The following is an 11,165-nucleotide window of genomic DNA, read 5'->3' on the forward strand; positions in this document are numbered from 1 at the left end:
CTCCCCCAATAGGAGGCCTGGGTTTCTTTTCAAAGAAGTCTTCTCTTTGCAGCATATATATATATATATGTATATATATATATATATATATATATATATGTATATCCCAAGTGGCATATGTCATAATGTGTATGGTTCCTACCAAGAGGTTTAATCAACTCTGGTACAAAGGTGCCAGTTGAGTCTGAGCCTGATTTCATCCCCTTGTTTATTCAGAAAACACATGCATGATGCCTGGAAATGCCCCTAGTCCTCTCCTCATCCCACTGTTGCATTCATGAGAACACCCGATCGTTGGGAGCTTATACATGTGGGTCATTCCCAAGCATGGATTTCTTGGTGCTACTTTTGATTGAAGTGAATCTGTAGCCCACATTTCTTTAGGCAAAACCCCTTAAAATTAGTGGGTTCTTACTAGACAACTCATTACAATACAAATGCATCTATTCAACTGATTTCTAGAATTATGGATGAAAACCATGCGGATTTGGAAGGAGATTATTGTCCTTCTCCCCAGGGCAAGTTGCTGAGGATTGCAGGTCAGAATTCAGGACAGGCTCTGGCATTTCGCTCAGTTCCTCTTATATCTGGGAGGATAGTTGAGGGCACTGGAGGTGGTCTGAAGAACGTCAAAGTCATCTCTGTGTTGGTTTTTCCCACCATCATTGGCCAACTCAAGAACTCCTCCCTTTTTCTCTGCCCAACCAGGCAGCACCTCCTTGTGTCCCGCCCGCCAAGTCTGTCACCTGTGCTTCTGCAATTTTCTTTGTGTCTTTCCAAACCCAGATCAAGCATCACTACTTCTATCCCATGACCCCGAGATCAGGACCTGAGCCAAAACCCAGAGTCGGCCACTGAACCGACTGAGCCACCCAGGTGCCCCATTGTCTGGCTTCGTTCATTCAGTATAATGTTTTCAAGGTTCATTCATATTGTAGTATTGATCACTGTTCTTTAAACTTCCTTTGGAAAAGCAAAATGCTTTGAAGAGAAATTGTGGGTGGAACCTCAATAAACACCGTAGGTAGAAGCAGAGGTGAGCCCGGAGAAGCAGGGTGGAATTTCCTCCTTGCTTCGAGCATTCCCAGCCCAGGCGTGGCCCCTGGAGCTCCTCTGCTGAGTCCTCAGGCTCCACAGAACACAGTTAGGAAGGCCCTGACCTAGATCCTCTCTCAAGTGCCTTTAGGTTCAAAGACTATTTATTTCTTCTGGGTTGTGCATCAAGAATGCAAATGCTGGGGGGTGCCTGGGTGGCTCAGTGGCTTAAAGCCTCTGCCTTCGTCTCAGGCCATGATCCCAGGGTTCTGGAATCGAGCCCCACATCGGGCTTTCTGCTCAGCAGGGAGCCTGCTTCCCCCCCCCTCTCTCTGCCTGCCTCTCTGCCTACTTGTGATCTCTCTCTGTCAAATAAATAAATAAAATCTTAAAAAAAAAAAGAATGCAAATGCCTCTACCTGTCATTTTCATCTGAATTAACTCAAATCACACCTCTCTGAAACAATTCAGAGAGAGCAGAAAAATTGAGCAAGTGGGAGTCTGATGGCAGAAAAGCCCAGATGGTTTTGTAGCTTCGACATTGCCTTGGAGATCCTGGGTAGGGGTGGGCAGCTAGAAAGAGGGAAACCACACAGAGAGGAAGGGACTCAAGACAGCCCAGGAGGCTGCTTTGTAATATTGCTGTGGTCTGGCCCCCAGTGAGGGACTTTTCTGAGAAATGTCCTTTCCTCCGAGGCCAGAAATGGGTTGTATGGTCTGCAGCTGGCTGGAGCTCTTCTTCCCCTGGTCACGACTGCCTTTCTGGGTGAGAAAAAAAAATTTAAAAAACCATGCAAATCTCTGTCCAAAGTCAATTATCTGAGATTTGTAGTAGTGTAGTCTGCCAATGGAAACGGCGGGTCATTCGTACGCGGCCTGGTATGCGGGATGCCTGAGACAGCTTTTCTGGCCCTTCTGTCAGTCCTCCTTCTCCTGGATGACTTCAGGCAGCTGGAGCAGGCTCCCGAGCTGCCCCCTGCCCCCCTCACCCTGAAGGGGACGGGTTTCTTCTGAGTCAGAGTCTGCCAGCAAGGGCCTTGCCTCCTTCATCACCAGCATGGAGCCTGGTCCATCGAGTCCATCACAGGCTCTGGACAGCGAAAGAAGCCCTAGACAGGGATCAGGGCCCACCTCTGACCAAGAGGACACAGATTTGGTATAGGATCTGCCTTCATTCTTTTTTTTAAAGATTTTATTTATTTATTTGAGAGAGAGCAGAAGCAGAGCGAGAGGGAGAAGAAGGCTCTCCGCTGAGCAGGGAGCCTGACACGGGGCTCAGTCCCAGGACCCCGAGATCATGACCTGGGCAGAAGGCAGACGCTTTCCTGACTAAGCCACCCAGGTGCCCCGTTTTAATGAGAGTTGTGTTGTCTCTATGTAACCATCTCTCAAATGTTTGACTGATTGACTGACTTCCCATCTTGTTTCAAAAAATGTTTAAGGCAACTCTTCTGTAAAATTAAGGAGTCAGGCCAGATGATTTCTAAGTTCCCTTTTGTCGTCTTTTAACCTTATTCCCACAGTGGGGCCAGATTCCTACTGATTAATTGAATGCTGTTTAAAAATGCCGGCTGGTTGGGGAGGCTGTTCTAGATGAGGGGAGGATTAAAGGACAAGAGAATGACACAGGACACGTGCTCCTTAATGAGATCTTGCATCAAAACACAAAACAAAACAAAGCCAACAACCGACAATGGGCATTTTGGGGAACACTGAGGCGGGAGGCAGAACTCTTCCCCCAGACCAATCCAGACCAATCTCCTTTGCTCCTGTCACCCCTTCCCATTCACCCCGCTCGTCCAGGGCTAACTCAGACCTCCCCGCACAGGTCCTCCCACAAGCTCTGGCCCACTGACCTCTCCTTCCCCTTTGCTACTGCACCCGGTTTTACGGGACTCTCCCTCCATACTTGCCCAGTGCCTCGCAGCCCTGATCATGGGACCTTGTTCCTTCTGTGCTCATGTGCGCCGGGGAACCTGCGAGAGCCCCGGGGCCCTGGCTTCTGCGCCAGCCCAGGCAACACATTCAATTAATTATTTTGCTATTGAACTTGGGAAAGGTATTCAAATTCAGACTTGCCTGGCTATTGGTGCTGAAGCAGCTTCACGTTCTGGGCTTCTTGCTCACATTATTCAGAGGTGAGGGCAACGTGGACCGGCCTGGATCCTGACAAAACCCAGCTTCCCCCGAGCTCAGAGCCCCATGTTTATTTTATAACAACTGGAAGCACGCAGGCTCCTTCCCAGACAGGATAATATATCAAGCCAATTTGTGCGCACTCCCTGCTCAGACATGCCTGGTGAAGGACCTCGAACACAGCTTTAAAAATGACCTTGGTAACAGGATGTTGAGAGGCATTTTCTCTGTTCCTTCAGAAATGGTCACCAGGACCCCAAACTGAGGGCAAAGAGATCTGACCACTTCTCATTCTAAAGAAAGCCCCCAAGAACTGGGCCCAAACCTGCCTCCATGGTCAGCCTATCGCAACCAACCAGCCCCTCCTCAGCCCACACCAAGCTGAGACCCGAGGAGAAAGGGGAGAGCTCTTTGGAACCGTGCTACGCCATCTTAGTGCGATGTTGTGGTTTGCCCTTCTGCCCTTGCTTTCCTGGTTCCCAAGACAAAGTGTGAGGGGCTGCAAAAGAATAATACACGATATGTTAATTAAGTTGAATTTAATTGAATTTTTTTTTAAATCACATCAACAGACTAGTAATAGATGTCTGTTAATGACACCAAGAGATTGGCATCTCGTTATCTGGTTGGATGTCTGCTTGGAGGACAGATTCGTCCATCAGGGAGCATCTGTAATGTCTGGGGACATTTTCAGTTGTCACAGGTTAGGAAGGGGCCATAGGTAACGGCTGGAGAGAGCCCAGGATGCAGCTAAAAGCAGTCCCCACAGCAATTAGCCGACCCTGAGCGTCAGCAGTGCCAACACTGGGAAACTCAGCAGTAAATAGCTTTTGATTCAAAGGGAAGGGCTGTCATGACTCCTGGGACACCCTACCAACTGCGTCTCATCCTCATGTCCTGGAGCGCAGGCCAGTGCACCCACTGCTCTTCTGTGCCCAGTATTTGTGAATCCTTATGCAACCATGCAGGTCATAGCCCACACCCCCGGGGACTCACAGGCTTTTACGTTTGCCCCAGACGTGACCGCTTACGAACGATGTGATCCCACATACACGTTTGAAAGGGAAGCTGCTCTCTTAAAATAGAAATTTTTTAAAAAGGCTACACATTAGAATCATCTGGGGAGCTTTTCAAGTTCCCGATATAACAGCCACATCCCATGGCAATGAATCAGAACCTCTGGGGTGGTTGGATTTTTCTAAAAAGTGCCCAAGTGATTCCAACGAGTGGCCAAGTGTGAGAACCGCTGCTCTACCTAAGCCTTGTCCTGGTGCCTGTGGCCAGGGAGGCCCCTATCCTGTCTTGGGGTTGGGCAGTTTTAGGGCAGGGCCTGGCCTTGGGAAGGCTGCTTTGTACCCCTCATTTCAGACTTGACACCATTCGAGCTTAGCTCCAGGATACACATGTATATTTCTAAGGCCTATGTATTTACATATTTTATAAATCCTCATGTAACCCTGGATCACTCCTCACGAAGGATAAGCAAGCTGTCCCTGGCCCTCGGCGGCCGTGCCCTAGCCCTTGGCAACAGGCTTCTGCATCATCTGACTGATCCCATGGAGGGCCATGATTCTGAGCATTTGCCTGGCTTTGGCCGTGTCGGCCCATCTCGTCCCCTGGCCTCGTGTGGATTACCTGGACTCTCTGCGGATTACCAGAATCCTCTCGCATCTCTGCCTTAGTTGTTAATGCGACTCTCTCATCTCTGCTGTTCTCTCTATCTCTCTCTCTCTCTCTTTTTTTAAGATTTTATTTACTTATTTGACAGAGAGAGGGAGAGAGAGAGAGAGAGTGTGTGTGCACATAAGCAGGGGCAGAGGGAGAGGGAGAAGCAGCTCCCCACTGAACAAGGAGCTGGGTATGGGACTCGATCCCAAGACCCTGGGATCATGACCTGAGCCACTTAACTGACTGAGTCACCCAGGCGTCCCTCTGCTGCTCTCTTTGCATTGAGACTTTACAGTGGACTCAAATGCTTTAATGCATAAATCAAGAACTCTGCTATGGGAGCATAGGGAGATTTTTTTTTTTTTTTTACAAAATGTCCTTAAGGAATGTTGTATAAAGAAGAGAATATAAGTACTGCATGTGTTAAAAAGCACCATAACCAAAGGAACACCTTGAGCTTGCCTACCCAGAAAACTAGGTTATCACCCATGCCTGGAGCACACCACTTCTCTTCATCTCTGCTCTGCTGTCAGAGTCAGCAACAGCCTGAATATTGTTTGTAATTGTCTTCCCTTTTGGAAGGAAATAAAAAGGTTTTCTCAGGGCTTTATGGACTCCTAAACAGTGCATTATTTGGGGTTTTCTTGTGTTTGAGCCATATTAAAGTGGTAGCATATTGTATGCAATCTTTTGTGCCTTGTTTTGTTTTGTTTTGTTTTTTCGTAATATGTTTTGGCTCATGTTCCTCCTTATGTCTCCTGAGAGGTGATCACTCATTTTTAGGGCTAGGTAATATCCCATCGTGTAACTATACACCAGTTATTTACTCATTTTGCACTTGAGTCACATTTGCGGTGTCCCTACTTTTTGATACCATAAATAACACTGCAGACATTCTCTTAGTCATCTCCTGCTCTGTGTGCTTGAGCAAGACTTTCTCTAGACCAGGGCTCCACAAACTTTAATCGGCATTTGGAGCATCTGGGAATCTTGTTAAAATGCAGATTCTGGGTCACTCAGCTTGAGGGGAGGCCTCAAGATGATACCCGTGCATCTATGGAGCTTGGTCCATAGAGACTTTTAAGACACTTTTAGTGACAAGGCACTGAGATGTGCCTAGCCAACTTTATCGAAGGATGCCGTGAAGCCTTCCAAAGCAGTGGTCCCGCACCCACCCCTTATATCCCCACCAGCAATGAATTTTGATACAGATCTTCTCCAAGATTTTCCATTGTTGGCTTTGAATTCTGAATTTGCATTTCCTTGACTACTAATTAACTTGAACAATCTTTTGTATGTTATTGGCCATTCGTATGTATCTCTTCTTTTTGTCTTTGGGTCTTTATGGAGTTCTCTGCTGAATGGAAATTCTTAATTTCAATATGGTTGAATTTGTCAATCTTTTTTATTTAGAGTTTTTATGTCTTTTTTAAAAAGCCCTTCTTCAATTCAAATAGTTCAGTTAATTGTGTTGTGCCAATGTTAATTTCTTAGTTTTGGTGACTGTACCACGGTTACATGTTAATTTTGAAGAAAAGCTGGGTGAAGAATATAATGGACCTCTTTGTACCATTTTGAAATTTCTTTGTAAGTCTAAGACTATTTCAACATAAATTCTTTTTTTAGAGAGAGCGAGCACAAGCAGGGTGGAGAGGGGCAGAGGAAGAGAGAGGATCTCTAGCAGACTCCACGCTTAGCGCAGAGCCCAGCATGGGGCTCGATCTCAAGACCCCGAAATCATGACCTGAGCTGAAATCAAGAGTCGACGCTTCACTCAGTGAGCCACCCAGGAGCCCCAAAATAAAATTTTTTTTTCAAAGTTCATTGCTGCCTGAAGGTTGTAAAGCTTTTCTGTATTTGATTCTAAAAGTTTTACCTTTATAGTTAGGTCTTTGGTCCGTCTGGAATTGATTTTGTGTTTAGTACTGAGGTATGGATTTAATTCAATGATCCCCTATGTGGATCTGCAACTGTCCCATCGCCATTTTTGAATTTTGTCTTCTTCCTCTCATGTGCTGCAATGTCATCTTTGTCATATAACTAAATGCACATTGACCTGTGGGTCTTTATAGACTTTCGAGCTATATAGGAAGCAAAGAACGACTTCTGGGAAGCATGCTCCTCGGAAGATTGTACCATACTCTTCCCAAGCCCACATGCCCCTTCCTCCAGGGTGGTTCCTTTCTGTGTGGCAGGATCAAAGGGACCAGCCACCCTGGACTTGCAGCTTTGGGGGGTCTCAGTCGCGTCCTGCTTCACTTCCTGCCTTTGACTTTCAGGCTTTGTCAAACCTGTCTTGCTCCTGTTCTGTCTTTTGAATCATACACTATTCAAGCCAGGAAGGAAGCCGGGGATGAAGTTTTCTTCTAGCCTTTTCAGCTTAGAGTCAAGAACATTTAAGTGCGGTAAGCAATGTATTCAAGGTCAGACACTGGGTGCATGGAAGAGCTGAGATTAGACCCCATCTTGCAACTCCTCATTTCATTCCGATTTGTTTCTACCTCCTGTGTCTCTCATCCCAACTCACAGCAGGACCGTCCCCTTTCAAGCTAGAACATTGGAGGGAACGTGTTTCTGGCTAGTCTCTCCTGGCCTCTCCACACTTTCTGTCATGACTACATTCTGGTCATCCTGTGTCTGAAATCTTTTTGAAAATCTATACTCTCTCACTCATTCCCACATCCACAGCTCTACTTCTTGCCTTTCTGGGGCTCGATTGGATCACAAGAGCCCCCCATTGGCCTTCTTTTTCTTGTCATTCCCCTCTATCATCCACTTACTTGCTAGACTGCTCTTAAAATTCAAAAACACATACCTGAGTTGCTCAACTGGCCCAGTGCTTTGCTTAAATCTTTGTGTCTCCTTGCATTTTTTTGAGATAAATTATCCCAATTTATCTTCTCAAGTTCATTTTTTTAACATTTAAAAAAAATTTATTTGACAGAGAGAGAGAGACATTACAAGTAAGCAGAGAGGCAGGCAGAGGGGGAAGCAGGCTCCCCGCTGAGCAGAGAGCCCCATGTGGGGCTCGATCCTAGGACACTGAGATCACAACCCGAGCCAAAGGCAGAGGCTTAACCCACTGAGCCACCGAGGTGCCCCCTCAAGCTCATTTTTTATCCCTTTTCTCAAACTCTCCTCCAAGTACCAGGGCTGGATCCACAATGGACTATTGGATGGTCCTGAGAAATGTGGCTCGTGCTGGGGCCTCTGGGACCGGCACACGCTCTCTCGACCTGCAGCACCGCTGTGTCTTTGTCTACCCATTACAATTGCCTTCACCCTGCAAGACTCAGAAAAGGGCTGTCTCCTCCACGGAGCCCTCCCAAATGCCCTGGTGGCAGCCGGTCACTCTCATAGCATTTTTATTTTATTTATTCTTAACTGAAGTCTAGTTGACATGTAGTTTATGTTAGTTTTAAGTGTCCAACACAGTGATTTGACAACTGTAGATTTTATGCTCTGTTCACCACGGCAAGGCTATTTACCATCTCTCACCATACAAAGTTATTACAGTCTTATTGGCTATAGTCCCTGTGTTGTACTTTTCCTGCCTGTGACTTATTTCTTTTAGACATGGGAGTTTGTGCCTCTTAATCCCCTTCACGTATTTTTGCCTGCCCTTCCCCCAGCCCCTCTGGCAAGTACCAGTTTGTTCTCTGTATTTACCTCTCACAGCATTTAATATGCTCCTGTGGAGCTCTCTTACAGCAATGGGCTTGTTCCTGTGTCTGTATCCCTTACCGGTCCCTGAGCCACTGGAGATCCATAACCATATTTTAATCTTCTTTGTCGCTCAAGTATCTGGTTCACAGTAGACACACAATCTATTATTCTTGTTGGAATCAATAAATATTTAAAGAAATTACTTAGGAAATGTTCCTTCCCATTATTAGATCCTTATTCTGCCAACGCACGCTTATGTTGGTATCACTTCCGTATTAGTCAGGACTCTCGGGGTGGTAAGTGCAGAAATTCTATTTGCATAAACTTAAGTCAGATAAGAAGCTGGTATGGGGTCACGTAATCTGCCCTGGAAAGGGCAAGGAAAGAACTGGCTTTCCGGGCAGCTGAGACCAGGGATTCAAATGTGTTCAGAGCTCTCTGCTCCAGATTCTGGCCTTTGGGTTTCTCTGCATAATGGCTTTATACTCTCCCGTGGGCTTTCTCTCAGGGCAGCTCCGGACCAAAATGCACAGCAACGTAACTGAGAGAAAACATCTTCTCTCCTGGGTCTGAGATGAAGCATACTGGAGAGGTCTGACTAGCCAAGTTTGGGTCAAGTACCTGCCCTTTAAGCCATCTGGAGAAGTAGAGTCAGCTAAGGGAATGAATAAACGTGGCTAAAATGCAAGAAGAAGGAGCAGGAAGCTTCTCCCCCTCAAAGACCGAAGGAATACCACTGACAGGTTATGACGGGACAATCTCTTCCCCTTAAATCTTGTCCACTTAGAGGACAGAAAATAACTTTTTAAATTCAGTTGTAGCGTTGAAACAAGGCAAGAGCACAGGAGCTGCACACTCAGCTAAAATACTCGATGAACTGAACGTGTCTCCCCCTAATGAAGTGATTCCATCTTTTGGGCAATGTCTTCATGTTTGACAAGTACCAGGGACTTTAATTGGAAATTACTTTGGGAATCTTGCCAGACATTACAAATTGAAAATATGAAAACCCTTCTCCTGGGTCAGAAGTGTAACAAGCCCCATGTCAAATGTCATTACCCCACGTGCATTCTAAGACTGTGCAGGTGGAAAGCTAAGTGTTGATTGCATATTTTAGCCCAAGAATAATTTCCTGAATGGCAATTTGTTCCTTTATTTGATGAAACCGAGGTTTTCAACAGCAGTAAAATGCAATCTTTCCAGAGCGTATTTCCGTGGGTTATGAAGATTGATTATGCTGCTTAGTGAGAGATTCATTATTTGGTTATTTAGACCATGATTTATTAAAACACACACACACACACGCACACGCACATGCACACAACTAAATAGCTAATGATTTCTAGTTAGGAAGGTTTGCCCCGTGAGCAGTGGTTTTTGGCTTAGCGTTGTTTCTAATTGATAGGGCTAGGGGGTGGGGGTAGGGGGGAGCCAAGGAGACAGGCCTGTTTTAAGCTCAACCATTGGTACTTTCTTAGATCTCAAAGGACCCCTAATTTCTGTGGCTCTCAGGACTGCATGGCCCCCGCCTCTCCGAGCCTGCGGGGATTGGAATTTTGATTATGCTCTAGAATAAGGGAGTTGGGGGTAGGGCAAAGGCATGGACGAAGGCAAAACTGAGGCTCAGAGGAGGACACAGGCCTAGGAAAGACCCAGGGAAAGTCAAAGGGGAAAGAGCTGTGAGTAAGAAAAGTGGGGAAAGAACCAAGCCAGTAACGTATGAGGGAGTGAGTGTGGAGAGGTGGAGAGAGGAAGCCGGGGAATCATGTGGAAAGTTGACCCAGACAGAAGACTACAGACAAAGGGATGAAGGCAGAGTCACAGAGAATGGAGCCCACCATTTGCAGTGGCTCTTAGCACCTGTGTATCAATGCTCAGCCCCACCTGTCCCCTAGGGCTTCCTGTGTAGACCTGCCCAGCTCCGTCCAGGCGCAGACCCCTTAGAACGTTCCAGCCACCGCAACCCCAAATACTTTCTTTTCAGGAAAACAAATCTATCCCCAGTTTTGTGGATTTAAAAAAAAAAAAAAGCATAGTGTAGTAGGAGGGCTCTGGGAGGGATATTGTTCAGATCAAGGAGACTGGGAGAAATGAAGGACACAAGGAAGAATGGACAATTAAGTTCCTAGTTACTCTTCTGTGCCCATAATTATTTTCCTGTGTATGTTTCTCTGGACCCTTGTTTTCTAGAAGCCTCCTCTTGGGAAGGAGGCCACAGTGATGAGACTGAGGGGTAGACGGAAAGTCCTTTGTTTCATGACAGGAACCAGTCCTAGATCCTAGAAAAATAGCCAGAAAAATCCCATAGCCAGAGCTGAGATGATGACAATGCTAAGTACTCCTTATTGACTCCGAAGTGGCCAAGGCCTGACAGTCATGGTCTCCTTCAAACCTCCTAAGGACCCCTCAGGGCAGGTTTTGTTACTGCTGCTCTGTGTTTAAAGGCAGATGTTATGATCTCTCTTCTGCAGAGAAGGAAACTGATGCTCTCAGGAGTTGGGTGTCTTCTCCAAGACCTCAGCTCTGGTGGGTGATGAGCCAGGTTGCCTTAAAAGTCCTAGTTCTTTTCTTCACACCTGGCTGTCCTCCAGCCAGTCCATGGGCTAGTTGTCCAACCAGTTTGGTCCACAAGTGAACACAGGTCCTTCTATTAGCATCAG

This window comes from Enhydra lutris, unplaced genomic scaffold (genome assembly GCF_002288905.1).
Source record: "Enhydra lutris kenyoni isolate GAN:26980312 unplaced genomic scaffold, ASM228890v2 scaffoldscaffold31, whole genome shotgun sequence".
NCBI classification, from domain to species: Eukaryota; Metazoa; Chordata; class Mammalia; order Carnivora; family Mustelidae; genus Enhydra; species Enhydra lutris.